Genomic DNA, 8,322 nt, shown 5'->3' on the forward strand with positions numbered 1-8,322 from the left:
ATTTATAAGAAATATATATTTCATCGTTTAGATGACCAAAGTACATTTCTCATATCTATTTGGTTTCATCCACAGTTCCTGGCCTACAGCTCCCAAAACTCTTAGAATTTCTTGAGTGATAAGAGCAATGGGAGCATCTTTTGTTAATATTTGGTCTCTTGTCCTCAGTTCCCAAAATCCCTTAAAGCCATAAAGGCAAAGTGGGTGCCTTGTTACTCATAATAAACCCTTCTCCATCACAACTAAGATTATGTTAATGAGGTGACTTTTGGAAAGCACCAAAAGTTGGGGGCTGCCAGGGGAACCAATGATGTGATTGGATGGTTGATCTTGTGAAAAAGAAATCTTTAGAAGGGGAGGTGGAGTGTGAGCACATGATAAAAAGATTTACACCCACATGGAAATCCATAGTCCTGAGGGTGGGGCTGTGTTGGAAACCATGTGGGTGGAGATCAAAGGCTAGGGGAACAGAAGTCATATTGTTGTCGGAGCGTGTTACAGGCTGCCAGACCAGATGGGTGTAACTGATGAAAGGTTTCTGACAGACCACACAACTGGCCTGGAGTCGAGACACCTACTGATGGCGGGGGAGGGTAGTGCGTGAACCAGCTGGACAGCTGCTCAGAGTCACCATCAGCTGGAAGCAGAGTCTGAACAAACTCTTGACTTACCTTACTGACAGTTTCACCTCCTGTTAAGACTGAGCATTGACAAGGAGAATTGCTACTCTTGAGTTAATTCAAACCAAGAAGGAGGAACTGTTTGGTGAGGGAGCAGGACGAGACCTTGGGAGAAGGTGAGTCGGTCTTCTCAGAATAAGTGCGTGCATAGTCGCTCAGTCGTGTCTGACTCTTTGAGAGCCTTATGGACTGTAGCCTGCTAGGCTTCTCTGTCCATTGGATTTTTCCAGGCAAGAATACTGGAGTGGGTTGCCATTTCCTCCTCCAGGGGATCTTCCCTACCCGGGGATCAAACCGGCATCTCCTGCATTAAAGGTGGATTCTTAAGAGCCATGGGGAATGGGCTGCTCAGACTTTAAAAGGCTTGGAGCCGTGATTCTCAGGCTTGAGGGTCATAGACAACATCAAGGGCTGATACAACCCCCACCTCCAACCCACCAGGCTCTGCCTCCAAGATTCTGATTGGGTCTGTTGGGAGAAGGGGTCACGAATCTCTGTTCTCATTGTGAGGGTGGGGGGCAGAGGGCTCTTTGAGGGAAACAGAGGTTTTCCTCAACTCACAGCTTGAGATGCCACAGCAGCCACGCCGAAGGTTGGAAGGATGCAAAAATGAAATTCCACATCAACCACAACAAAGGAGCTTAAGGAAGATAAAATGATGGATTTGACTAAGCTGCTGCTATGCCAGGAGCCCTGGGGACCTCAGTTTTGTTGCTCATGCCGAAGAGATGGTGGATAGCCAACGAGGAGCATAAAAACAATTGCAGGGGACAGTACGAGTGGTGTCAGGAAGGCTAAAGAGCGAACTGAGGCTGAAACCATGCCAGGGCATCCACAAGGACTTTCTAAGTTAAATTCTGGGTAGGAGGGTAAAGAGAAAAAGATGTCTGCTGGTGGCTTCGGGTGTCCCATGAACTGCCATTCACTCACAACAGAGGAAGTGAGTTGCATCCCTTTTTCTCTTTGGTGAATGACAATGACCATTATTAGGCACCTCTCTGTGCAGATATTGCCTCATTTAATCCTCAGAACAACTTTACAAAGTAGGCATTAAAAAAAAAAGGTTTCAGCTGTGCTGCATGGCATGTGGGCTCTTACTTCCACCAACCAGGGATCGAACCTATACCCCCTTCATTGGAAGGCAGATTTTTAACCACTGGACCACCAGGGAATTCCCAAGGTAGGCAGTTTTTGTATCAGTTGGCTTTCTTCTCTTTGGTCCTGGGTGCTGTAGCCTAGATGCTGCTCTGTGCTCTGGCATGGGGCCAGCCAGCTGCTTAGTCCGTTCTCTTTTCCAAGGCTGATTCTCCTCAGGAAGCACCTCAACACCTGGGGGTGAATTCTCCAACCTCCTGAGCTGCTCTGGCACGGGGAGCACTGGGCTGGACCCAACTAAGCTCAGTGAGATTTTCTTTCACCTGCTGTTTCTGGTCTTACCTTGGGTTCCCTGCAAAGCAGACTCGAGATAAGGGTTTCGGTGCGAGTTGTTTATTCAGTGCAAGGTGAGTCCAAGAAGCACAGAAATGAGACAAGGAAGGAGGGAAAGCCAGTGATGGGCATTTCAAAGAGCAGTTTTCCACTGTGGGCAGGGGGGCGCAGTCCCATTGGTGACCTTCTCAGAGACTGTCTGATATGTGGCTCAATATGGTTCCATTCAGAAGTGAGCATGCGTGCATGCTAAGTCTCTCAGTTGTGTCCAACTCTTTGTGACCCCATGGGCTGTAGCCCACCAGACTCCTCTGTCCATGGAATTCCCCAGGCAAGAAGAACAAGAAGAACACCCAGGACTGATCTCCTTTCGAATGGACTGGTTGGATCTCCTTGCAGTCCAAGGGACTCTCAAGAGTCCAGCACTTCCACGTCTGGATATTTATCTAAAGGAAATGCAAAACTGGGTCTCAAAGCGGTACTGATCTCTTTTACCCATGTTCACTGCAGTATTATTCATAATAGCCAAGATAGGGAAGCAACCTAAGTGTCCATCAGTGGAAAGTGAAGTGAAGTCGCTCGGTTGTGTCTGATTCTTTGCGACCCCATGGACTGTAGCCTACCAGGCTCCTACATCCATGGGATTTCCCAGGCAAGAATACTGGAGTGGGTTGCCATTTCCTTCTCCAGGAGATCTTCCCCACCCAGGGATGGAACCAGTGTCTCCCAAATTGTAGACAAACGCTTTACCATCTGAGCCACCAGGAAGTCCATCAATGAATGAATGGATAAAAAAGATGTGGCATATATGCATATAATGGAACATTATCTAGCCAGAAAAAAGAAGGAAATCTTGCCATTGGTGACAACATGCACCTTGAGGGCATTATGCTAAGCAAAATAAGACAGACAGAGAAAGACAAATACCACTGGTATCCTGTATAAGTGGAATCTGAAGGGGAAAAAAAGCCTAACTCTTACAAATAGGGTAGAGAAGTAGTTGCCAGGGGCTAGGAAGAAGGGTGATGGGAAGAGGCTGGTAAAAGGATCCCAACTTTCAGTTATAAGATGAATAAAGTTGGAGGGTCTGATATAAAGCATGGTCACTATGGTTGGTAACACTGACAGTGTGGTTGAGGTTTGGGGGAAGGATGGAACTCAGATGTTTTCACCAATATAAAAAAGAGGAAGAGATAGATATGTGAGATGATGGGTATGTTAATTCAAAGTTTGTCAGTATACTCAATAACCTCAGATATGCAGATGACACCACCCTTATGGCAGAAAGTGAAGAGGAACTAAAGAGCCTCTTGATGAAAGTGAAAGTGGAGAGTGAAAAAGTTGGCTTAAAGCTCAACATTCAGAAAACGAAGATCATGGCATCTGGTCCCATCACTTCATGGGAAATAGATGGGAAACAGTGGAAACAGTGGCAGACTTTATTTTTTTGGGCTCCAAAATCACTGCAGATGGTGACTGCAGCCATGAAATTAAAAGACGCTTACTCCTTGGAAGGAAAGTTATGACCAACCTAGATAGCATATTCAAAAGCAGAGACATTACTTTGCCAACAAAGGTCCGTCTAGTCAAGGCTATGGTTTTTCCTGTGGTCATGTATGGATGTGAGAGTTGGACTGTGAAGAAGGCTGAGCGCTGAAGAATTGATGCTTTTGAACTGTGGTGTTGGAGAAGACTCTTGAGAGTCCCTTGGACTGCAGGGAGATCCAACCAGTCCATTCTGAAGGAAATCAGCCCTGGGTTTTCTTTGGAGGGAATGATGCTGAAGCTGAAACTCCAGTACTTTGGCCACCTCATGCGAAGAGCTGACTCATTGGAAAAGACTCTGATGCTGGGAGGGATTGGGGGCAGGAGGAGAAGGGGACGACAGAGGATGAGATGGCTGGATGGCATCACTGACTCGATGGACGTGAGTTTGAGTGAACTCCGGGAGTTGGTGATGGACAGGGAGGCCTGGCGTGCTGCGATTCATGGGGTCGCAAAGAGTCGGACACGACTGAGCGACTGAACTGAACTGATACTCAATAATGGGCTTCCCAGGTGGCCCTAATGCTAAAGATCCCACCTGCCAATGTAGAAGATGTAGGAGAAACGGGTTTGATCCCTGGGTGGGGAAGATCCCCTGGAGGAGGGCATGGCAATCCACTCCAGTATTCTTGCCTGGACAATTCCATGGACAGAGGAACCTGGGGTGTGCTACAGTCCATGGGGTCACAAAGGGTCAGACACGACTGAGTACACATGCATCTGCACACGCACATAGTTAATAATAAAGCTGAAATTAAAAAATAAAAAGGACACTGCCCTGGGACGGGGTTTGCAGTGACCAATTCACTCTCTGAATACCCCTGGGCAAATTATTCAGCCTCTCCGATCTCCAAATCTCTTACCCTTCAAATGAGCCGAGACCAGGCCCTCATGTCTAAGGCCATTCCAGCTCCACAAGTCTATGATTTTATGTGATGTTCAGAGCGATACCGATACTGAGCAGGACCCTGTGGGGCTCTGGGGCACAAAAGCCTTTCTGTGTCCCCCATTTCTTGATTACAGGAAATAGGCTTCATTCAACCTCCGTGACCTTCCAGGAGTTCCAACAGGCAGGTTCAAACAGATGCTAATTAGGGAAGGGAGGAGATGTGGAGATAAGGGAGGAGCAGCCAGGAAATAATAATGTAGTCTTTGGGGCAGGGTCCCGGTTCCCCCAGAAGGCATACACACAATAGCTTTTTGCAGATTCTGAAGCTCCCACCAGGTGGGAGAAGTTAAAGGTATGCTGCTCCCAGGCACGTACACCCTAGACCAGTTGGAACCAGAGGCTGGTAATGCTGATTCTCAATTACCTCACCACCAACTAATCAGAAGAATGTCCATGAGCAGATCACGCCCTTCTCTTTGAACCATTACTATAAAACTCCTTACTACCCCCTCCAGGTGGGGACACGCAGGTTTTGAGGACATTAACCTGCTGTGGCCTCCCCGCTTCCTCTCAAAGCGATAAGGCTATTCTTTTCTGCTTCACGGTGTCCTTCACAAAGGCTGGAGTGGCTTCAGGATTGCATATAATTCAAACGGCATGTGAGGCTCAGCGGTGCAGAACCCTGACCCGGAATGGGCCTCAGACAACGCCCGTCAGAAGGACAATTACCCTGGTGGCCTGTCTACAGCCTAGTGTGGCTCTCAGCTTTGTAGGCTCAGAAACTCAGTCTCACCATGGTCCATGCTAGTCAGCTCTGGAACCAAGTTAAAGCAAGGCTGCTAGAAGGAGCCAGAAGGTTAAAGCCATCATTTGCAGTCAGAAACTGCTGCCATTCGCTAGCCCGGGCCCTGCAGGTTGGTCATAGGACTGCCTCATTGACTAGGGCTGGCAGGGTGGCCCAGTCTCCAGGAAGGCGAAGGATTGCCAGGATTGTGAGTTTACTGGGAGCAGGCTGGGCTAGCCCGTCCATAAGGCTCCACGGGTCAGAGGTGACACCATGTCCTTCACTGATCGATAGTGCTTGAGTGGGTAACCCAACTCCAGTTTCTGCCTCAGATCCCCTCAGGGTTCAAACAGCAAAGGGTGGGCAACACCCACATTTGGATAATCTGCCTGCTTGCCTGCTCAGTTGCTTAAGTCATGTCCGACTCTTTGGGACCCCATGGACTGGAGCCTGTTGGGCTCCTCTGTCCATGGGGTTCTCCAGGCAGGAATACTGGAGTGGGTTGCCAGTTTCTCCTCCAGGTGGGATCATTTAAGAAAGGCTTATTTCAAAGGTGCTGTTTGCAGAGGAATGGGCTTGAAGCATCCTTCAGCCCAAAGCTACTGAATAGTTAGCAAAACCTAGTTGGAGAAGGAACCTCATGAGGAGCACTGAGGGATCCTTGGTGGCAGTGGGAAAGCAGGGGAAAGAAGTAAGTTGACCCCACTCCCCTACCCCCAACCACCTTCTGGGGCTGCTTATTGGCTCAACTCCATCAAAGCACATTGGAAGCCATATAGATCAGCCTGCTGGGGCCAGCACCAGCAAGGGAGGGAAGAGAATGACTCCAGAGAGAAAAAAGCCAGGCATCCACCCGACCCCACCCCCCACCCCCAGCTTGATGGACACATACTAATTTCCTAACGACTTAAATCAGACTGCTGCCAAGTCTCACTGGCCTGGGCATTCCACTCCTTCAAGGTGACCTCGCTCTGACACATTCAGTGTTGATGGTTTAGATTGCTTCCTAAATACCGGAGTGGGTTGCCATTTCTTTCTCCAGGGGATCTTTCCGACCCAGGGATGGAAACCAGGTCTCCCACATTGCAGGCAGATTCTTTACCATCTGAGCCACCAGGAAGACAGGCTTCCTGTGGGCAAACTTATTTCCCTTATTTTCAATTCTGGTGCAAGGTGTCACTTTCCAGCCCAAGTAACAGAATGGAGAGAGAACGCTTAACAAGGGGGCATTTGAAAAGGTCTGGAGAACATCAGGGGCTGTGGGGCAGTGAGTTAGTGGTGAAACCAAGTGAAGCTGTGAGCCTTCCAAGGCTGCAGTGGCTCTGAATAGCTTTCCCCCCATGTAGGAGTGCACCCTGTGCCACCGGCTTTTTTTTTTTTAACTTTTTGACAATGATGAATTGATGCCAATTTGGTTTCATTTCTATCTATTGGACTGTTCTGAAGCAAATCCCAAACATCCTATTACTTATATGTAACTATCTGTGTGTGTGTGTGTGTGTGTGTGTTAGTTGCTCAGTCGTGTCTGACTCTTTGCGACTCCATGGACTATAGTCCACCAGGCTCCTCTGTCCATGAGATTCTCTAGGCAAGACTTCTGCAGTGGGTTGCCATGCCCTTCTCCAGGGGATCTCTGTACGTATCTCTAAAAGATAAAGGCTCTTTTCCTAATGTAACTATATTGTTTAACAATTACCTGTTAATATTTTCAAGTATCCAGTTAGTGTTCCAAGTTTAATTGCTTCATACATCTCAAAGTTTTTTTTTTTTTTTAAGTTTAGATTGGTGAGAGAAGGCTTAACAACTTCCCTTGACTACATTACATGCTGGCTATGATCCTGGGTCCTCCTGCCTCTCAGAGTCAAGAGTCTTGAATGTGTAGTCCACAGCAGCTGACTCAATTTCCTTTTCTTTTATTTACTTCTCATCTCACTGACATCTAGTCCCATGCACTGCCACATCTCTGAAACTGCTTGGTCCAAGCTCAAAGTTGACCCTCTTTGCCAAAGCCAAGCTTCCCTTTTCTCTCCTTCTCGTGTGTATTTTGACCCTAGTTTAGAGTCTGGTCTTAGTTCAAGGATGGGAGAAAATGACGACTTGATCTGGTCCAAGGTTGTTTTTAGTTTGGTTTCCTTCCAAAGCAGCAACCAAACTATACAAAGGATCAAAGCAAGATGCTGATACCAGTGGGTGGGTGGTTCCCTGCACCTCCGTGGGGGCTCCCAAGTCATGGGGACCCTTGGATGCGTAGGGAGAGTGAATGGAGAAGGGAAGAGAACCAGTAAAGTGACTCACTGCAGTGGGCAATTGGAGTTCAGTCCCCTCTGGGCCCTCGAAGAACCTGTGTGAGATCCAGCTCAGAACTGAGAAGGCTGAGGGATTTACCTGATGGTTGCTGCTCCCTACAACCACCTCCCCAAATTTGGGGGTTTCAGCTTCTACCTTCCAACCTGTGCCTGTACTTGGCTAAACATTCTCCTATGGGTCCAGAGAAAGTCCCAGGACACGGGGAGACAGGCACTTAAGGCAGAGGCTGGCCACGTGCCCAGAGGCTCCCAGCCACAGGTGTGCTCAGAGAAGGTATAAAGAGAGGGGCATCGACAGTGTGGGCAGCACCTGTCTCTCTTCCCCTCCTTCAAAATCTCTCTTCCCACCGCCTCTGTGAACCACTCTCTTCTGGTTTCCCATCTAGCTGACTGTTTCTTCCAAGCACACTTTTCAGATTTCTCTCTTCCCCCCAACTTCTAAATGTGAAACTGGTACCCAGCTGAGCCTGGTTAGACCCTCACTCCACACTTCCTCCCTGAGGGAACTCAAACCCTAACCTTATATCTAGGGCTGCAATCCTCACTTCTTTGCTGCTGACTCCCAAATCCATGTCCGAAGTACAGAACTCTTTCAGTTACAGTCCAGCCCTTCACAACGAATTTCTCCACTTAGCATCTCTGTTTTGGGATACTTCACAGGCTTTTCGACTTATATGCCAGACTGAACTG

Source organism: Bos javanicus, chromosome X (assembly GCF_032452875.1).
Source record: "Bos javanicus breed banteng chromosome X, ARS-OSU_banteng_1.0, whole genome shotgun sequence".
In the NCBI taxonomy this organism is placed as follows: domain Eukaryota; kingdom Metazoa; phylum Chordata; class Mammalia; order Artiodactyla; family Bovidae; genus Bos; species Bos javanicus.